The 21,974-nt window shown below is 47.3% G+C and overlaps 1 protein-coding gene across 1 annotated transcript in view; it reads right to left on the reverse strand.

Moving 5' to 3' along the window:
- The window catches only part of A4GALT (alpha 1,4-galactosyltransferase (P1PK blood group)), a 45,335-nt gene extending 24,065 nt beyond the window's left edge, over positions 1 to 21,270 (reverse strand). Inside the window, exon 1 of the mRNA XM_063445045.1 lies at positions 21,219 to 21,270. The gene's annotated coding sequence lies outside the window, so the exon portion shown is untranslated. The remainder of the gene's footprint in view (positions 1 to 21,218) is intronic.
- Positions 21,271 to 21,974: the final 704 nt, after the last annotated feature.

The following is a 21,974-nucleotide window of genomic DNA, read 5'->3' on the forward strand; positions in this document are numbered from 1 at the left end:
GTCGATTACAAAATTACTGGATGAGAGAGTGCACTCTCTCATCCAGTAAGTTTTTAATCGACCCCCATTTTGGTAATCCCTTTTATTTTATTTTATATTTGAGGGATACCTCTCTGTTATTGTACCCATCTATTTACTTTACTTTGTTAATATTCATTCCGTTTTTTTTTATTATTTTTATTTATTTATTTTTTTATTATATTTTTTATTATTTTTTTTAATTTAATAACAATGACATTTGGGAAGATGTTGGAGGGCGGAAGTGATGTCACTTCCGCCAACCACTGCCCATAATGGGTGCTATGCATGACAGCCCCATCCAACCACCAATAGAATTTGTTCTAATCAAGTTTTTTAATTGATTGACAGGCAATTCAGCCAATGTAAGCTTTTTTACTACAGGTGATCAGTATAAGAAATTTGAAAGAGACTCTGACCTTATGATTGGATAATCACACTTTCTGTGACCCCAAAGGGAGGATCCAAATTAACTTTAGAACACTTATAAAGTGGAAGATTCCTGAGGCTACTTCACAGCTACTGAGGAAGCTCATACAAGAGTGAAACGCGTTTAGCTGGAGTTTGGACTTTTATACTTGGACTTTCTACCATTTAGCTTATATGCTTTTGAGAAGTCTTAATATTGTTTTTATTATTATTTTTTATCTCTACGATAAATCGTTATTTTTTTATATTAGTCCATATAGTCCTTTCTAGCCTCCAGGAACACTATGTGGGGAATGCTATCCCAATAAATTAGCATATTGCCAACAAACCTCAGAGCCAGGAATTCAAGGCTCTGTCTAAGGTGAGCATAACCATTACTATCTCACCATTTTGTATACACTATCTGTACAATACCACCTATGAGGTTCTCTCTCTCTGCTTGTTCCATATCTTCGGGAGAACATCGTTTGGGATAAAGGGGTGTGTTGCTGTCTCAAGAGCAAAAAGCAGTCACTTACGGAGCCAATGGCTTATAGGCTCCAACCCACGTGAGTGGTTTCAACCAATTGCTACTATTATTCATTTTTTATTTTTGTAAACCATCTGCACTATATTCTCTCTTTTTGTTGTTTTACTTTGTATGTACATTTGGACACATTGTATCACTATGTTGGAGGGGTGAGTATACCCCCTCATTATTTATATTAATATTCATTATAGCGCTCCACTCGCTGGTATATTGTTTATACATTTTTATTCTTATATTAAGTGTTGAAGATATTGACATTCTGTCTAGGCATAGACCAATACATTTCTAGAGCAGGCTAACTGAAGGTCCAAGCATAGACCCTGAGAGGATGCATGGGTAAGTGAAACATTGCTAGCAATCAGGATTATCAACTATATGGTAGCCATTTTTTATGATAAACAAAGTGAGTCAACATGTAAGAGGCAGTTAACCGGCTATGTGTGAGGCACATCATGCTATGGCGATTCCCCAGGGGATCCCACCTATTAAGAAAGGTAGTGGAACAAAACGTGCCTCGTTTCAGTCGAGCCCCCGTCTGTACTGGAGTGTGCCGGGGTTTGAGTCCCAGGATTGAGGCTGTGCTTTTCAGTGGTCAGGAACAAGGCTCTCCATGGCTTTCAAGGTTTGATGCAGGGCTGAGGTTTGCTCTTTGGTGGTTCCCACCTCCGTGTTGCTGATAGCTTCGTTGGGCTCTGCTGCTTGTGCACCGTCCATGTTAGAGCCTTCGCCGTGGGTGCATGCTGCTGTGCTTTCTTGCGATTGTGTGAGGTATTGTGGAGGTTGGCGGTTGGCCAGGAGCTAACCAGTGGCGCCCTCTCGCTCCGGGCCTTTAGAAGGGCCGGCATCCTGTGGCCATGGACTCGGGGACTTGTAAAGGCCGGGTCCATCACTTTCGGGACTGGTCTGGAGACTGGGTCTCTACCTGCGTGGTCGATGCTCAGGGTTTGATCCCCTGGTGGCCCTCGGCCCAGATGGTGTGGAGATTCTTAGACTGTGTTTTCACGGCTTTGCCCGAAGTCAGCCTGTTCCCACTCCGGTCGATGGCGCCTTGTTGGCCCTCCGTGCTTCCGTTCTCCAGCAGCTTCGATTGCTCTGCCTTGTGTCGGGCCGTGATCCGTGCCCAGAAGGCCTCAAACAGCTCGTCCAGGTGGGTATTGGTGGGGCTTTGTTGTGGAGGCCCAGATTGTCCATGAGTCTGCGTGTTCGCCATTTCAAAGCGGCGAGCTGCCTGTAAGTTTGGTGCGTGAGTGGGGTTGGTGTCCGCTTTTAGGGTCCACTGGGGCTTGCCAGTCGAGACGATTGGGACTGGGATAACCCCCACCGGTCCTAAGGGGGGGGGACACAGCTATTTGCTGCGGGTGCTGCGTGTGGATGTGGGTCGGATAGCGGCCGCCTCTCCCTTTCCCTGCTTGGTATAGGCCCCAGGCCTCAGCTTGGTCATTCAGGCGTTCAGACTGGAAGAATTGATTTACATAGCACAGGGATGTTCCCAATCATATGAAGACATTTGGACACAATGGCTAACAACCGCCTATCACGCAGACTACCTGTAACGGACCGTTTCAGCATAAAAGGGGAAAAATCCGTTTAGGCGATAATCCCCTTTAGATAGACCAGCAGCTACTATAAGCACCAAGTTCCCGAACTCCCAAACTGCACGGATTCACCAACTCTCGAACAGCAGACACACGAACCCTGGAAGCAGCCGAACAGGAAAAGCAATACAAACAGCTTACACTCCTGGCAGTCGGCATACAGTCCCCTTTCCCCCCAAGAAAGAGACACACTCCAGCTTCAGGGTTAAACAGCAACAACACTGATTTATTCACACACAGGCTTATATGAGATTCTCCCATGCAAGGGAGGGGTTTACAGTACACCAATCCAGTTTAAGGTACAACCCACACATCTCCTCCCTCCAACATATCTGTTAACACAATTAACAGGGACATAGTTTTACCCAAGTTTTGGATGTACCCTAAATACTTGGGGTACATCCACAAATCCAATATCTCCAGATAGCCCTAGTCTGGAGGAACAACATATGTTAAAATCAGCCCATTCGGATAAACGGTTCGGGAGTTATGGGACTTTAAAATATTGACCGACCGCATGGGTAAAGTATCCGAAAACAGTTCCATGCATTTTGGCCCTGCGGTCGGTCACAAACAGGTGAATGAAACATACGAATTACTGGTGTTATAGAGACTAAGGGGAGTTCGTATGAATCCCCTAGTTCGTACGTTTCTTTCTACCGAACGGCGGGCCGTTCGGTAGTTTCCCCACGAAATCCTGGAAGTCTGGAGGTTTCAGCGGTGTTTGCCTAGTCGAGTGTCCGATTTCAGTTCCAGACACTCGACGGCAAAACACCGCTGTTCGGTAGTTAAAGATGGCCGCCGCCACGTGTTAGTTTCCTGAATGGCGGCCACCCAGAGGACAAAGACCACACTGCACTGATTGCCAATTACCCGTTTGCAACATTGTTGCAAACGGTAATTGGAGGCACACTTAGTCCTGGGTGGTCTGGTTGTTCGGTAGTTTCCTCAATACAAGGAATGGAGTGATTCTACCGAACAATCAGATGAAGGCTGCATATATATATAACCCAGGTTAACTGCATACATAAATACATATACAATATACAGGCAGTACAATAGAATATGCTTCACAGTCTTAAAGGGACAGTAGTCCCAAAATGTCCATCGCTGATTTTAAAGGGCCAGTAGCAGCAATATAAATTACTACATGCCCAAATATAGTCTTTAAAGTGCAATATGTCCAGGGGCCATAGTCAGCGGGCAGGAGGCTAGCAACCAGGCTTCTCCAGTTCACAGTGGCGAAGTTGGTTTCGCCACACTACCAAAGACTGTTGACTTATGGCACTTGAGTGTAACAAGGAACTGTAGGATGGGGGTGGGGGATTACGGTCACTGCGGAGCTGGGTCTCCGGTGACCAGCCAAGTGCAATTTACTGATTTTCAGGGAACGATGACTTTAATTACCTCTGAAAAACTGTCCCCCATATTCTGGGAATCCTGACTGAACAGGGGCTGTGAGTACATTGCAGGTGAAGTATTATTGACTTACGACCCTTTTAGGTTGGGATCAGGAGTGAAACAGGGGGAATGTTCCTCCCTAGACTAGTCTGGCTGGGGGAAAAGTGGAGGCAGGAAGTGTTCTCTGGACTTATTAACTGGCCACTATTTTAATTTCAGCAAACGATATTTCTACAAATCGTTATCGCCATACATGTAAATCCTGGTGTGTTCTGTTACGGTGTCGTTGGCCCCTTGGCCCTTATAGAGCTAAGTTGTGAACATTATTGCCATAGTACAATAAGCCACAAGATGGCGCTATATCAAAATTGGTAACAGCAACCCAATCCAGTGTAATGGCTCAAACATTATAAATCAATAATAAAAATAGAACGAGTACACTTACATTTAAAAACACCAGTAGCACACAAAAGATAAAAAGTGTAGAGAACAACCTGCAAAATAACATACATTACAGCCAGAGGCCATAATATATGTCTTACAAGCAGGGGGCAGATAAAGTACTGCCTAGACTATAAGCACTTTAAATATAATGCTCGGGTCAAATGTGTCTTCCAACACAAATTGGCAAAACATAGCTCTATAAATCAAAACACTTTATTTACAGCTCACAAACGGCACAGACGCACGCTAAGCCCCTTCTTTCCTCAGTCTTTCAAACTTTTCAAACACATCCATGCCTTGATTAAAGAGGCACTGTCATGCTGAACTTACCTTTATTTAATTGATTCCTCTTCTCTCCCTCTGTCAGGATCTGTTCTTCATTTCTTCGTATCTGCTCTGGTTTTCTTTAAAACATAAGACAAAGTAGGGACTTTTTTGTTTTATGGAAGTTTCCTACACCTGGCGATCTCTGACCAGCGGAGGAGCAAAGTGTGCTCTGTTTCCTGTGGTCAGAGAAATTTTCCCACAATTCTCACCTTTCCTCCGCAATCTCGCAATGCTTCCGGTCAGTATTCCCGAACGTCCTGTCATTTAGACAGAATGCCGGCGAAACTACAGAATTTCGTCCTAACAGAATAAGAACAGTTTGTTCATTCATGTTAGGACGCAATTCCGGACTTTGTTCTGATTGGAATGATCTGATCTTATTCGTGCCGCGGCTGCATCTTGCAGCCGCTTAGTATATAACTTCCTGATTCCCACGGTATCAGGGGGCTATCTACCAAAAGTCTGAAATTCCTAAATTGGTCTTTCAGCCACATTTACTAATACTAAGTAACGATGACTTAGTTTAAGCAAATTCTGCCCCTACTCGCTATATCGTGAGTAGGGGCATGTCTACTAAACAAAAAAAAAACCCTAGTGTCCCCCCTCCTGAGCCTGAAGGGGGGACCTTGAGCAGCGGGTGGGGGTCCTAAATGACTGAGGGGGACACACCTATTGTCCTGCCCCCACCCATGGGCGAAGGATGGTGGCTAAATGTAAACCCCCCCCAGATGATACCTATTGTCCTGCCCCCCCCCATGGGCGAAGGATGGTGGCTAAATGTAAACCCCCCCAGATGATACCTATTGTCCTGCCCCCCCCCCATGGGCGAAGGATGGTGGCTAAATGTAAACCCCCCCCAGATGATACCTATTGTCCTGCCCCCCCCCCCATGGGCGAAGGATGGTGGCTAAATGTAAACCCCCCCAGATGATACCTATTGTCCTGCCCCCCCCATGGGCGAAGGATGGTGGCTAAATGTAAACCCCCCCCAGATGATACCTATTGTCCTGCCCCCCCCATGGGCGAAGGATGGTGGCTAAATGTAAACCCCCCCAGATGATACCTATTGTCCTGCCCCCCCCCCATGGGCGAAGGATGGTGGCTAAATGTAAACCCCCCCCAGATGATACCTATTGTCCTGCCCCCCCCCATGGGCGAAGGATGGTGGCTAAATGTAAACCCCCCCCAGATGATACCTATTGTCCTGCCCCCCCCATGGGCGAAGGATGGTGGCTAAATGTAAACCCCCCCCAGATGATACCTATTGTCCTGCCCCCCCCATGGGCAAAGGATGGTGGCTAAATGTAAACCCCCCCCAGATGATACCTATTGTCCTGCCCCCCCCCATGGGCGAAGGATGGTGGCTAAATGTAAACCCCCCCCAGATGATACCTATTGTCCTGCCCCCCCCATGGGCGAAGGATGGTGGCTAAATGTAAACCCCCCCAGATGATACCTATTGTCCTGCCCCCCCCCATGGGCGAAGGATGGTGGCTAAATGTAAACCCCCCCAGATGATACCTATTGTCCTGCCCCCCCCCATGGGCGAAGGATGGTGGCTAAATGTAAACCCCCCCAGATGATACCTATTGTCCTGCCCCCCCCCATGGGCGAAGGATGGTGGCTAAATGTAAACCCCCCCAGATGATACCTATTGTCCTGCCCCCCCCCCATGGGCGAAGGATGGTGGCTAAATGTAAACCCCCCCCAGATGATACCTATTGTCCTGCCCCCCCCCATGGGCGAAGGATGGTGGCTAAATGTAAACCCCCCCCAGATGATACCTATTGTCCTGCCCCCCCCATGGGCGAAGGATGGTGGCTAAATGTAAACCCCCCCAGATGATACCTATTGTCCTGCCCCCCCCCATGGGCGAAGGATGGTGGCTAAATGTAAACCCCCCCAGATGATACCTATTGTCCTGCCCCCCCCATGGGCGAAGGATGGTGGCTAAATGTAAACCCCCCCAGATGACACTCTGTTTTTGGGGGGGGGGGTTTAACAGTTGCGACGGGTATTATGGATTTTTATTTGGCCCTTTTTAGGGTTGAAAAAAGATTTTAGAAAAAGCAATCAAAGTTGTTTTTTATTTACAGGTATTTAGTTTTCCTGTTCCCCCTCACTATTTTTAGGGTGAGGGGGTAGGTAGGTCTTTATTAAAAAATAAATTGGGTGGGGGGGTGACTAGGGGCTTGGGGACCCTAGTCACCTGGGGGATTTACAATTAGCCACCTGTCGCCCATGGGTGGACTAGGGAGGACAAAAGGTTCCCTCTTGTCATTTAGGACCACCACCCGCCACTCATGGCTGGGGGTTGGAGGGGCGTTAGGTCCCCCCAGTTTAATATCCCCCACTCGCATGGGTGGGGGCTCGGGAGGGGGGATACTAGGGGGCTGCTCACTGTTTAGTAGACATGCCCCTACTCACACCATAGCGAGTAGGGGCATTCAAGAGATTTTAATCTCCTCTATGCTATTATCGGGGTCATATTGAGGGAGGACATGGGGGACTTAGGAAGTGGCAGAGAGCACAGCTCCCTGCCGCTTCTATTTTTACATATTACAAGGATGGAGCTGCGCGCCGATAGCTCCCTCCTTGTAATAAACCGAACAAAGAGGTCTTTGTTCATTCATTTGAAATTTCTATTCATTTATTCGGATTTCTGATAAATTAATGAATGGATTAAATTCCTGTTTGCATGCCTAAGTGTTTAACTGGGCATGCGCGGGAATTTCACAGCGCTATCTAGTGTGGGCAGATAATGTGTCCCACAGGGACTTCATCTACCCACACAAAGATGGCGGTGCCCAAATATTAAATACAACAACACTGGATCCCCAGAGGGAATGGATGTCCAAACTCAAGCAGGTGAGTAAAGGTTCAGCTTTATTTTTTCTGATAATAAAATGGTCAGTACAGAACAGTGACAACAGCCAGGGCACAGAGCGGGTACCGAGAAGGAGATGTTCACACGTTTCTTCCTGCAAGGCACTTCATCAGAGACTTCTACACCATATCCAACACCAACTCACTGAGACACTTTAACTAATAGGAAACAAGTTCCGATAGATACAAGCTGGAACGCATCAACATAAGCACGAGAAAACTTGTCCTGGATAGACGGCTCTATAAAAAAAAAATCTACTGAGCAAAAAAATCATTAAATAAAAAAAAAAACAATACTTATACGTGATAAATAATTATTCAAAATGTTACTAATTTTGTAGAAGTTCATGGAACACTGAGTAAAAAATACATTTGGTTTGTTTCTCTTCGAACAATTTTCACAAAGTATCAGAGCATTGTATATAACCGCTACTTAAAACGAACCTGTTTCGCGCTATAGATTGAGCATTTAATGCTCGTCCTACCATGTGCGATGGATGTAAGGGGGTGGGAACACTGGAAAAGGGAGCAGAAAATGTCTTTATTAAATGGGGACCGTTTCCCAAAGTCTATGCACCTGAGGAAGTTGGGAAGGTTGAAACGCGTGGTGCTGTTACCCTTGTGGGACTGGCATTGTGGCAATATACTTACTTACACGTAAGACTTGTCATATTTATTGTAATACCTTTGCTTACCATGTTCTAATTGGTGGTGCCTTTTTTCCTTTTTCTGGAGGGTCCATTTACTGAAATATTTGAGCCCGTAGATTTATGCTCCGAAGGATGTGAGTGTGATACCAATAGAAGTGTTTTTTTTTTTTTTTTTAATTCTTTATTTTTGTTATGCAAGTATAACAGTAGTACTTTCTTTGCCCCAACAGCAGGTGCAGTACTTCGGGTTCAACATGAGATTAACAAAGGTCGGGCATTGAGATACAGCATATTTTATATTGAAAATAAAACACAAAATCAAACAGTAAAAACAAAAGCAAGCACACAGCAAGTTTGCAGGCTAGTGAGCGACTGTCAGCGTTGGAAACTACAGAGCTTTGCTGTGTGGTCTGCGGTAGTGGCTGGGCGGTCTCTCACCTCTCAGGGGGGATTATGTTGTTACATGTATGGGCGAGTAGAGGCGAGTTGGACCTTTTGTCTCCCGGTCAGGTGCTAGTTTGCTGGCATAGAACTGGGCATGGGGGAGGCTATCACCCTCTAGTTAACACAATGTGCATAGTGTACAGGCTGTGGGTGAGTAAGTGGGGGGGGGGGGGGGGAGGGAGAGCGAGGTGCAGCCCTTAAGTCAGCTAATAAGTCAGCTAGTAATTCAGCTAATAAGGGGGTTTACGTGTCAGCGTAAGTGTTATCCATCTAAAACCTTATGGAGGTAACAGAACTAAAACAAAAACATTGCGGATATAACATAGCGTTAGATAGTCCTGGAGTAGAGAGGTAGTGTAATCTAACCAGTCTCTCAGGTGGTAACTGCCGGTGTCGAAGTGAGTCGTTTGGCAGCTGGTACAAAGGATCGGATCCTGGCTGGGTCCCAAGTGTGAGGTTGAGACTCTCGAGTCTCCGGTGTCGAACCTGCCTGTATCATGGGTAGTCCCAGGTGTTGCAGAATGTCATTTATTTCCGTGGCCTCTTGGACTTTTAAGTTTCCTGCTTCTCGGGGTATCATCAGGCAGTTTGGGGAGCCCCATTTGTAGGGGATGTGGTGCCGAATCAGTTCTGTCGTTAGTGGTTTTAAAGATCTCCGCCACCCCAAAGTTGCTCTGGAAAGATCTGGGTAAAACGTGAGCTTGTGGCCTTCAAAGTCGTACGGTGCTTTGTTCCGTAGTGCTGTGAGTAGCGCTTGTCTGTCCGGCCCATTCTGGAACCTTATGATTACGTCTCCGTATACTTCAGTGGAGCGCGCTGTGGGTGTCGGTAGCCTGAAGCACCCGTCTAGGGCCATCAGTTTTGCTTGCTTGGCCGAAAAGAGGTGGGTAAGTAGCCTTCGTATGAGGTGTGGGAGTTCAGCGGAGCTTATCTGGGCTGGTATGCCCCTTATTTTGACATTTTTCCATCTCCTCCGATCCTCCATCATCGCCATGCGGTTCTGGGTCTGGGCCTGCTCACGTCTCAGCTCACGGAGCTCTTGTTCCACTTTGTCTAAGCGGGTTGCGTGTGCGGCCGTGGATATCTCTGTTTCTTGGAGGCGTCTCGACACTCCTTTAATCTCCTCTTTGAAGGAGTTAATGTCGGCAGCCAGATTGCGTCTGAGGTCGTCCAGGAGAGCCTTTAGTGTGCCCTCTGTCACCGGGGATTCTGCAGACCTTTTAGTCGGCATGTCCGCTTTCTGTTTCCTGGCGTTGGTGGCCAGCTCCTCCAGGTCAGGGAGTGATGTTTCACTGGAGGAATAGGATAGCTCGTCGGAGAAGGGCGCCATGACAGGCTTCATGGCTCCCTGAGGCCTCCTCAGAAGTTCCCCAATGTCGGCTGTTGTCGGGATTTTGTCCGCTTTATACTTTTTTGATTTTCTCCCCATCTTGGGTAGGTGCAGCCCTCTCGTGCAGTGTGCTGTTTTGGGCTGAAAAATAAGGTTTTAGGCTGTAATTTGCTCGTTTTTGTCAGGAGCTCTCTCTGGGTGCGTCTTGTCAGTGCGGTAGCTGGCTCCGCCCGCCAATAGAAGTGTTTTTAACATTCCCTTATCCATCTGTGTACCAAGCGTATTGCATTATGATGGTTATAAGTTTTCTTTACAGTCACAGTAATAAGATCCTGTGTGGTATATGCAATTTAATGTATTATATATTCACTTTGATTGCGCTGTTCACTTATTATTGTGTATTAAGTCTGAAACTGTCCAAAACCTGTGACTTGCATCACGTAGACTATGTGGACTTGGATTAGGCAGATGATCTCTGTACTTGCAAATCCACAAATGGTTACTTGTTCAGATTAGGAAACGGTGCTATACCTGGGTCCAGTAAAAAAGAAGATTTCAGATTTCAGTGATTTTTATCCGCTACAGAGGAAGAATACATCTCTGCTACCTATGCCAGTCAAGAGGCTGTTTGTTTGCGTAAATTACCTTAAGATCTTGGAGAGTCAATGACACGGCCTCCAGTCTTGTATAAGGACAACCTAGGATGCATTAAACTTGCAAGCAGTGAAGAGAACAATGTACGAACCAAACATCTTAATGTCAGAAAGCATCTCATTCACAAGTTGGTAGAACAAAATGTGCGTGAGCTTACATAGTGTGACACTGAAAACACGATTGCAGATTCCGTGACAAAACCCATTTGTAGAACTAAGATCCAAAATGGCTTTAACATAAGGAGTAGTTGTTGAGTGGGGTTGTTAGAATATACAGTGGTGGGGGGCGTGGCCTGACCGTCAAGGGAGCTGGACGTGTCCGACTAGAGCTCCGCTCCGACCGCGCTGTATACAGCTAACATTAGCCCCACAGACTTACCCACAACCTTCCAATGGAGAAACGACAATCAAAGAAAGCATCCAAGAGAGGCCCGGAGGGCAACAACACTGTCGCGGGCATGTTTGCCGCCCATAGACACAGCCAACAAGACCCACAAGATGGCGCCGAAGATGGCGCGGCATCCCAGCCGCCGTCGCCACGTGGAGCACCCGGCGAACACACGATCGGTGACACCTCCCAGATACTCACCAAATTATCCGAGGTGCGTACCTACCTGGCCGGGGAGATTGTAAAGTCGACCGCATTGTTGCAAACCGAGATCCAGGCCCTTGGAGCTAGGACGCATCGCCTTGAAACCCGCATGGAATCTACCACTAAGGCCCATAACACAGTTGTGGCCCAAGTGAACTACCTCACACACCGCTTATCTGACGCTGAACTTATGATTGAAGATATGGCGAACAGATCTAGGCGCAATAACCTCAGGCTGAGGGGTCTGCCGGAGGGTGAGGAAGAGGGGCCGGTTAGAGACCTCGTGCTGGAGGTGCTTCAGCCCCTGCTACCTGACATTCCACAAGATCACTGGACCATCGAAAGGGCCCACAGGGCCTTGCGCCCCAGGAGGACGGACACAGCATACCCCAGAGATGTGGTCATTCGCTTCCTACACTACCAGACAAAGGAAGCCTTGCTACGCAAGAGCCGTGAAGGCCCCATAAAATTCAGGGGGACAGAAATCACCCTGTTCCAGGACTTGGCACCGAGCACCTTGCAGCGCCGACGGGAATGGAAACCTATAACTGAAGCCCTCAGGTGGGCCAGCATCAAGTATGCCTGGGGATTCCCTTTTAAACTCCTGGCGTTCAAAGAGGGCCGAACACACGTCCTTCTACAGAACGGAGACCCCAAACATCTATTTCGCAGCCTGGGGCTACAGCCGCCACTCAACTTGCCCACCGTGCCCACCACGCCTGAGGACCTGAGCAGCTTACCGAATGAATGGCAGGAGGTCGGAGGAAATGGACGTTAGCTGCTGTAAGGGTATCGTATAAGCAGGTCTCAGACTGACTTTCCCATGTTGGGGACTACCACTAACCTATTGACTTAACATTGGGGACAGTGGGGGACTCCTTGGGTGGGGGACCGGGACTTACTCAGACCGCAAGCCACTCTCAATGGCGGCCTGGACCCGCAGGCAGCGGGCCCTTGATCGGGACTTTGGACACTGGGCGGGGGCACTGGCGGGACTTGCAGAACTCTGCTGCTTTCCTTTGGGTGGTAGGTGGGGGCTGGGAATTCCCATCCATAGGGCGCATAACGCACCACAGAGTCATGTAGGAGGCCCACAGGACACCGCAGACCGCAGCACCATCCCCACCAGGGACATCCTGCGCCTTTGGGCGAGAACAATGTTGGACTATGGTCCCCATGGACTCTTAGAGACTCAGTTATTACCTTGTCAATTACCTGTCACACGTCGCTACACCGCCTCCGGGCAACAGCTGGAGTTGGCCTCTGCTACACCGACCCCCTGCCAGTCTGCCCCTTCCAGTTTATGCTTCCCCCCCCTGCTACTCAACCGCCACTCCGCTTGGGCCATTGCACCCACTCAACCTTCACGAGTATTCATAGCGCATGTGGCGCATCATATACCCCCTATCCATAGCGACTCCTACCACCATAACATGCGGATAGGGGGGTGGACGCGAGCCAGAGAAGCGTGCTCGGCGTCAGGGGTCCCCAGCATCCCTGTGAGACTCCTCTTGGGGGGTGGGTGCCCTGCCCAGAGGACAGGGCAAGAGGCAGGCGCCAATAGTGTTTTATTAGCCCACCCGACCATTCCAACACTTTGCAATAGGATACGTCCTCGCACGCTCATGTTGTCATGTAATGTATGGAATAATGCTGAATGCCCTGGGTGCGCACGCCCTCTTCTCGCCCCCGGGCTCTGGGCCCGCCCCGCGCTACCGCACTGTAAGCGGGCCTGCTGCGGGCTCTGGCGTGGGGCGAGCTCGGGCCCCAGTAACGCAGCCCCGTTAGGGCACATGCCCAGGGCATGGACCCAGCCCTTGGCCATCAGATCACCTCATCCCTTCCCCTCAGGGCCCCAGCACGGACGGCAGAGCGGCACCCACCCAGATCCTCCCCCCCCCCCCCCCCCCCCGCCCCCCAGGGGAGAGCCCCCCCACCACAGTTTCCCCCCTCTAGCACCTCACTGAGGCCCCAGCAGGTCACCAGAGGAAGCGGACTGAGCCTGCCTATTTTAACATACCAAGAATGTTTCACTGTTTCATGCTTTAGGCGTACATGTTCTTAATAGTTTATTTGTCCCGTTATTACTAACACGTTTGTTGTTGATTCAGGTTGTTTACTACAGTTTCCCCCTCACCTCGGGTGGGAGCGTTCCTTCCAGACGCCCGCCAGATGAGGAGGGACAATGGTTACTGATAATCAGCTATGCAGCGCATCACGGTCATGGCTGCCAGGCTCGACTCTCACACTTGTGCAGGTCGCAGTGGAGGACCGATCCATGGCACCCATAGTACGTCTGGCAACTGGTAAGACCAGACCCGAATCGCCTTCATATGGAGGCGTTTCATTCACTTATCTCCTTTTCTCCCTCTCTTTTTCCTCCCTTTCTCTCCCCCCTCCTCCTTCTCCCCATCCCTACGTGGTGCTGAGCAGTGCCCTCAGGGCAGAGGATGCTAACCTGGTGTCTACAGAGAGACTTTTAACTGGCAACTTAAGCGACAGCGGTTCTCGAGGTGCCGAGATGGGCATACAGCATAATAGGATACTCCCAACACAGACATGGCCCTACACATAACCTCCCTTAACGTTAAGGGCTTAAATTCCCCTACCAAGAGAAGACTGCTCTTCCGTGAACTAAAGAGAATGAAATCCGACGTAGCGTTCATACAGGAGACCCACTTACACAGGCACTTGCAGCTACGGCTACGTGACCATACATATCACACCACATTCGAGGCCCGCGCCCACAGGAAGCGCAACGGAGTAGCGATACTTATTAAAAACAGCTGCCCATTCCAAGCCACTAAAACCGAGATAGACCCTGAGGGGCGCTACCTCATCGTAACCGGCACCCTCCTCTCGCACACTGTACACCTCATCAATATTTACGCACCCAACCAACCAGAACGGCAGTTCTGGGATCAAATGCAATGCCTAGTACAAGCCCTCCCCCACGGAATGATCGTGGTTGGAGGAGACCTTAACGCCACGCCCTGCCCCGCAGTCGACAGAAGTGCACGCCGGGGAATACCCAGATCACACAACCGGGGCGGCCAAGACAAATTGCTCCACAAATTCATGACAGAGACTGGCCTTGTGGATGTGTGGAGAGCGCACCACCCAGACACAGCGGACTTTACTTTCCACTCGGCCCCTCACGACACATATTCCAGAATAGACCTGTTCCTGGTCAACGACCATTGCATGGCCCGGGTCACGGACGCTTCCATCGGGTCGATCACGTGGTCCGATCACGCGGAGGTGACCCTGACACTGGGCAATCTTAGCAGGGCCACTCCGTGGACCTGGAGGATTAATACATCCTTACTCAGGGATGAAGCCGTCACCACACAGATTAGGCAGGAACTCCTGGAATACTTCACCATGAACGACACCCCAGACCTAAAAGCCACAACGATATGGGCCGCACACAAAGCGGTGATCAGGGGCTCGCTCATTCGCCTAGCCACTAGAAAGAAAAAACTAAAATTCCAGACCCTCGACCAGCTGCTCTTAGAGCTGCGCGCATTAGAACAGGCCCACCAAACACACCCAGACAGACCGACTTTTCAGAGGCTCGACGCCAAGAGGCATGAAATTAGGACGCTATTACTGGACGACACAGCCAAATCCCTGACCTACTCTAGACGCACATTCTATGAAAAAGCAAATAAAATGGACACGTTGCTAGCCAGGACCCTAAACCCCCGACAGAGACGGAAACACATAACAGCAATCAGGCACCCGGACGGAACGACCAAAACCTCCCCGACAGAGATAGCGGCAATCTTCACACAATACTACAAACACCTATATAACCATACCCCAAGTACGGCAGGCAGTAGGGCGACAGAACTCAATGACATTAACAGCTTCCTCGCTGACCTACGACTGCCCACGCTCCCTCCCGAGGCCCGGGCAGCCCTAGCCTCGGAAATTACCGAAGAGGAAATAGATAAGGCCATAACAGCCCTAAAGGGTAATAAATCACCAGGTCCTGACGGTTTCGACGGCGGATACTATAAGGCGTTCAGGGAAGAGCTAACACCCCACCTCCTCCGACTGTTCACAGACCTCAGGAACGGAGGTGTCCCAGACCAAGACATGTCCTTGGCCACCATAGTGCTGTTACCCAAACCTGAGAAAGACCCCATGCTCCCATCTAGCTATAGGCCAATCTCCCTGATAAACCATGACATGAAGATACTAGCCAAGGTCTTAGCGTCCCGCCTAAACCCTCTCCTGACATCGCTTATAGACCCTGATCAGGTCGGTTTTGTCCCCGAACGGCAACTCTTCGAAAATACTAGGCGCAATATAGATCTAATATGGAGACAGGCCACCCTGAACACCCCGTCACTAATCGTATCACTAGATGCCGAAAAGGCTTTTGACAGGGTGACCTGGACTTACCTGTTCACGGTGCTGGAACACCTAGGATTGCCAGGGGAATTCATCGCACCCATTAGAGCGATGTATAGCAACGTCCGAGCCCAGGTCCAGATCTCGGGGGCTCCCCTCCACCCCTTCAGTCTACACAATGGCACCAGGCAGGGATGCCCGCTATCCCCACTCCTATTTGTTCTAGCCCTTGAACCCCTGCTGCAGACCCTTAGGCAGCACCCCAGAATCACTGGAATCCTAGTGGGGGGCAGTGAGTTCCTGGTCTCGGCCTACGCCGACGACGTACTGCTAACACTCACTAATCCATCCCAGTCCATGGCGGCTCTGCAGGAAGTCCTCCTGAGATACGGGAAAATCTCGGGCTATGTAGTGAATATGGCCAAATCCAGCGCGCTTCCTGTGGGCATGCCGGCAAACGACGCTATAAGGATAGGACACGAACATAAGATACGCATAGAGCACACCTCCATTAAATATCTAGGAGTCCACTTAACTGCAGACCCCAGTAAACTATACCAACACAACTACTCTCCCACTTTCAAAACCCTAGCAAAAGACCTAGACAGGTGGCTTGACAAGCCGATATCGTGGGTGGGACGGATTCACACTGTTAAAATGAATATCCTCCCACGTATCCTGTTCCTATTCCAGGCATTACCACTACAACTGTCAAAAGCCCAATTACAACCTCTGCAACGAACCATAGGCACATTTATCTGGCAAAATAAACGCCCCCGGATTTCAAGACAGATCCTTTACAGACACAAAACAAGGGGGGGACTGGGGCTGCCGTGCCTATATCATTATTACCTAGCTGCCCAACTAGCTCAGGTGGCGATGTGGCACACTCCCCCAGGCAAAAGGAAGTGGGTAGATATTGAATCTCTCATGATAGGGGCTGACCTACCACAATTTGCCATGTGGGTCCCGCGAGAACATAGACCCATACTCAGAGTCACATGCCCGGCGATTCTAAACTCACTTAGATTATGGGACCACACCCACACAAAATACAGCCTGGCATCCTCACCCTCCCCCCTTATGCCCTACCTCCGCAACAGAGCCTTTGCCCCAGGCATGTCTGCCAGGGATTTCAGGAACTTGGAACACACGGGGATACAGAGGATTTGCCACCTCTACAACGGCCCCGACATAGTAGGGTTCAACGACCTATCACAGGGGAGACACCTCACACCCAGCGACTTCTTCAGATACGTCCAATTACAGGACTTCGCCAAACAGCCACATATCAAAAGCGCAGCGCTGAAACCGCTTACTTTCTTTGAACACTGGTGTATATCAGAAAACTTGCCCCGGGGTACGATCACACTGCTGTATGCCCATCTTTGTGCTAAGACGAAGGAGTGGGGCCAACTAACTTACGCTGCTCAGTGGGAACAGGAGCTCGGAGAGGTCCTGGAGGGAACGGAGTGGCAAGAGATATGGGAGGCCAATGCCACCGCCTCTGTCTGCGTGACCCTCCAGGAGCAATCATTTAAGACATTGTTCCGATGGTACACCACCCCAGTAAAACTACTGCGGATGCGCAAAACTGTGAATGACGAATGCTGGAGGGGTTGCGGACTAAAGGGGTCGTATCTACACATGTGGTGGGAATGCCCCAGTATGGTCAGGTTCTGGAAGGGAGTCCAGACCCTCCTGAGTCGTGTTTTTTCCAGGACCTTGGAGCTGGATCCATGGGTCTATCTGCTCAACAGACATATAGAGGGCTGGACCAGAGCTGAGCAGAAACTCATACACAAAATTACCTTAGCGGCCAGGAAGGCTGCAGCAGCCTCATGGTTAAAACCTTCCACCCCTACCGAGTCCGAAATAGTGGCCAGAATTAGAGAGATAAGGCTAATGGACGACCTAACAGCTAGACTTAGGGGGTCCACAAAAACCTTTCACAGGACATGGGACCTTTGGGATGACAGCGACTTTGGATGAACCGCCCTCCCCACTCTTTGGTGACCTCCATACAAGGATAGCCAGGACGGGCCTCAGCACCACGTTCCTCTCCTTCCCCCCCCCTCCTCCCTTAGCTCCTCCGCTCTCCTTCACGTTAGGACTATCTCTATAATCTGCTTCCCCCCCCTTCACCCCCATATGGGCCCTGGGAACGGCTCCAAACTGAGGGCATACAGGTAACACACAATCCACATCCCTGCTTGCGGACCTAAAAGGTATTCTATCCCGCTCACAGGGGGAACTACCCCTTATATATCAACGCACTACCTGTGAAATAGAACCTGTGCCGTCACTGTTATACCATGGGCAACACCTCTTACTTACTAGAACAAAGACGCGGGTCGCCCGCGATGCCAAGCCACCTCCCAAGAGCCCACCGTCCGAATCCTTACCTTGTTGGTAAACTCATGACGCGGGCATCACCCACACAGAGAAGGGAATTAGACAACCAAAACTGGGACACAGAATAGCAGTGGAGGACTACAGTATTTTTAGCCCCTACCTCCCTTACCCCCCCCCCCTCCCCCCTTTCCCCCCTTTCTTCCACATTCCCCGTTCCCTCTTACCTCCTCCCCCTCTTCACTCTCTTTTCCCTTGCTGTACAAGGGAACCCAATAATTACAAAAACCTCGCTGGAATTCAGGGATACAAATCACTGTATATGCATAATCCAATATGTCACCCTTCCATTACTCATGTTACTTATGTACTGCAATAACTGAAATAGCTGTTATATGAAGTGGGCTTCTGCGTAAGCCAAAAAGTTGTATATTGCATTCCCTCTCCTGTCGAGTGAAAAATAAAGAATTTAAAAAAAAAAAAAAAAAGAATATACAGTGGTACCTCGGTTTACAAACACCTCGGTTTTACATAATTTTTGGTTTACAAATGAAAATCCATTAAAAATAATTCCACGGTTTACAAATTTTTTTCGCAATACGAAGCAAGACTCCCCAGGATGCATTGAGCCTGGGAGGTTTATAGCACCGCCCCCTGCATGCTAGAGTCTGTGGGGAGCACGTGGCGTCAAGTGTGGAGGTGTTGGAGCAGCTTTTGCATCGAGTTTTGGAGCCATTCTGGAATTTTTTTGAAGTGGTTTGGGGATTTTTTGGTGCATTTCTCAAGCTGTGGAAAGGTAGGGAGCTGAGCTTCGTCGTTGGCATGCCTTTTATTGTGTGTTCTGCATTGTGGGTTGGTTTCCATGCCAGCTCATTTGGACTTTTTTCTGACCTCCAGAACGGATTAATTGGTTTTCAATGCATTCATATGGGAAATCAAGTTTCAGTTTACAATTTTTTCACAATAAGAAACGTCCCGGAGAACGCATTCAATTCGGAAACCGAGGTATCACTGTATTCAGCAATTAATGTATAAATCCTAGTTGATATGTGTGAATACACATTATACTGTTCAGTCAGTAGATGGCAATGTTTCGGTTTGCTTTGTGTGATCTTTTCTCATGTTGACGTTTTTTGAGACCTGACCATTGGGTGTACAATCCAAATTAGTGAAAAATGTTTGGTTTGCTTTAATAACTCTGTCCTGTCTCACAATAGAAGAAGCTTTAATGCGGTTACTACGTGAGGACATCAAACACCACGAATAAACTCCTGATTCACACAATTCTATTTGGTTTGAGAATGATTTATTTTTAACTGAAGCCTTCCGATATCCCTTGTTTGATCCGGTAATGGGCTTCATACGTTGTGTCTAAACGTCTCCATTCTCGCGATCGTTACAATCTCATAAAATATATCTTTCCATTTCTTACTGCTGCCTCCTTGTCTGTCTCATTGCACCCAGACAGTAAATTTGTGTCCAGTTCCAGATATACTACAGGACCTTCAAATGGTTTCATTGTATCCCCTATTTCATTTTTTGTTCAGACAAAATATTTAGTTCTTGGGACCCACCCAGGAGATGCTTTTCTCAGGAATGGTGCTGCCATAGTGATCAAACTGTAAACCATATACAGATCAAGGAACAGCGCACACATACACAGTATTACATTTTACACGGTGTGACAAACTCCCCTTTTTCTCTATTCAATAGACATCCTGTGCTCTATTCTTTTATATATTTTATATATTTTGCATGACCAGTCAAATATTCTCAAAATCAATGCCCAAATTTCACAATTTCAGCCAGGGTATGCAAACTTTTGAGCACAACTGTAAACACACATAAAGCAACGCTGAACTATTATATAGCTATACCAAAAAGGTAAAAAATAAATGGAACCATTATAGTCCAGTTACATTAATAATATTAATATATATACATACAGATGTTCTTTAAAATTAAAGATGTGAGCAAATGTGAAATCTATGAGCAATATACAGTATATATATATATAGTAATGTTATTTAGAGTTAACCCCTTAAGGACACATGACGTGTCTGACACGTCATGATTCCCTTTTATTCCAGAAGTTTGGTCCTTAAGGGGTTAAAAATATATCCAAGTAGGCAAATGAACAAATGCCATATCTATGAACACTATGAATATAGTCTCAGCAACAGCAACAGCAACATCAACAGCAACAGCATACACTTAAAAAAGAAAAACTAAAAACCATCACAATAAAACAATATTTGTAATTTCATATTTATGTACAAATATTCTTTCAAATTAAGAGTATAAATCTGAGCAAAAACATCCGAATATATTCATAAAATTATCTTTTCTTACTTACGGAAGGAGATGGATAAAAGGAGTTGGAATACATTGTTTACAAAAAATACCTTTAAAAATGATTTAAAATACAATTTAAAAGTAAATTCATTAATAAAAATTGCAGAGTTCAAAATCTTGTTTTAATCCATCATTTCTTCCATGCGTATCTTTTATTAAAATCACCTCCTTTCCAATCATTTTTTTTACTTGTTTAATTGCACAAAAAAATGTTTTTTTTTTTGGATTCTGATTATGATGCGTTTAACCCCTTAAGGACACATGACACGTGTGACATGTCGTGATTCCTTTTTATTCCAGACGTTTGTTCCTTAAGGGGTTAAAAATGATAAGACACAGTATGTGTGTCTTAACCTTTTTTTTTTTTTTTTTTTTTTTGTATGTTCAGCAATCCTAGCGTGTAGACACCTAGTAGTTCTACCAATATTAATTAAATCACTGGGACATTTCAAGGCGTAGATCACGTTTTTCAAGAAACATGTGAGTTGAACCCAGATTTTATAATCTCTTAATATATTCTTCTAAATGTGTGGCTTTGTTTATTTATTGTTTCTCACAATAATTGTACTTGGTATCACAATACCGTAAGACCGTGTTAGGTGTAACAAGCCATCCACGTTCCGGTATCAGATTTAATCACAGACAAATATGTTCTGTGAACCAAAAAATAAAATAAAAAGATAAAATTGTCCCTAAAATGGCAACTGCTTATAGACTACACAAATAATAAATGATGATAAAAAATATCATTAAGGACATAAAATAGATAATGTGATACAAGTTCTAATAACAATAAAGAATAAGGCATTTTTAATAAAAAATAAATAAAATAAAAGCGTTTTGTTTTCTACCTGTCTGGTCATCACTGGGTTTCCTCCAGCAGTAGCTGTGATCAGGATGTCCTGATTGTGCAGAGTGCAGCCTGTGAGCAGGTGAGGTGTAGGGGAGAGGAGGACAGGTGAGAAGGGGAGGAGCCAGCAGCTATGAAAGGTGATACAGGTGTATATAACGCAACAATGTAAAAAAGGAACAATAAGCCGGACCAGATCAAATATACAGAGAAAAGATTAATTACTAACAGCTAGATCTCACCTGGGTTAACCATTAACTGCCACAGCCTTTCAGCTCTGTAGTTAAAATCCAACTCCTATTATGGTCAGCCACATTTTTGAGAGGTAGCATGCTGCCATCCTTGTCGATCTCTCTGTCTGCACGTGTCTGTACATATTTATCGAAATCAAAATATTAGATATCATGTCCTTAGATGCTCACATGATAAATACTATAAAACTGATACCGGAGAAACTGACGGAAGCCAAGCACAGAGAAGTGGACACAGGTTTCTTCAGGAAGGAAGAGATTCTTTATTCAAATCACCGACCGGGGCTCAGATGGACTAGCATCACCACAACAAACAGTCTGAGCCCAGAACTGACTGTGTAAATGCATAATATAGACATATAGCTCCTCCTATAGTTAACTCTACCCACATATACTCTTTACCCAATCAGCTGAACAAAGCCTAACTTCCCTTACCTGTTAGACCACATGGCTCACCCAGAACAATGGAGGAGGGGAAGTGTTTTCAGTTCCTGCATTCCTGCACT

Source organism: Pelobates fuscus, chromosome 3 (assembly GCF_036172605.1).
Source record: "Pelobates fuscus isolate aPelFus1 chromosome 3, aPelFus1.pri, whole genome shotgun sequence".
NCBI lineage: Eukaryota > Metazoa > Chordata > Amphibia > Anura > Pelobatidae > Pelobates > Pelobates fuscus.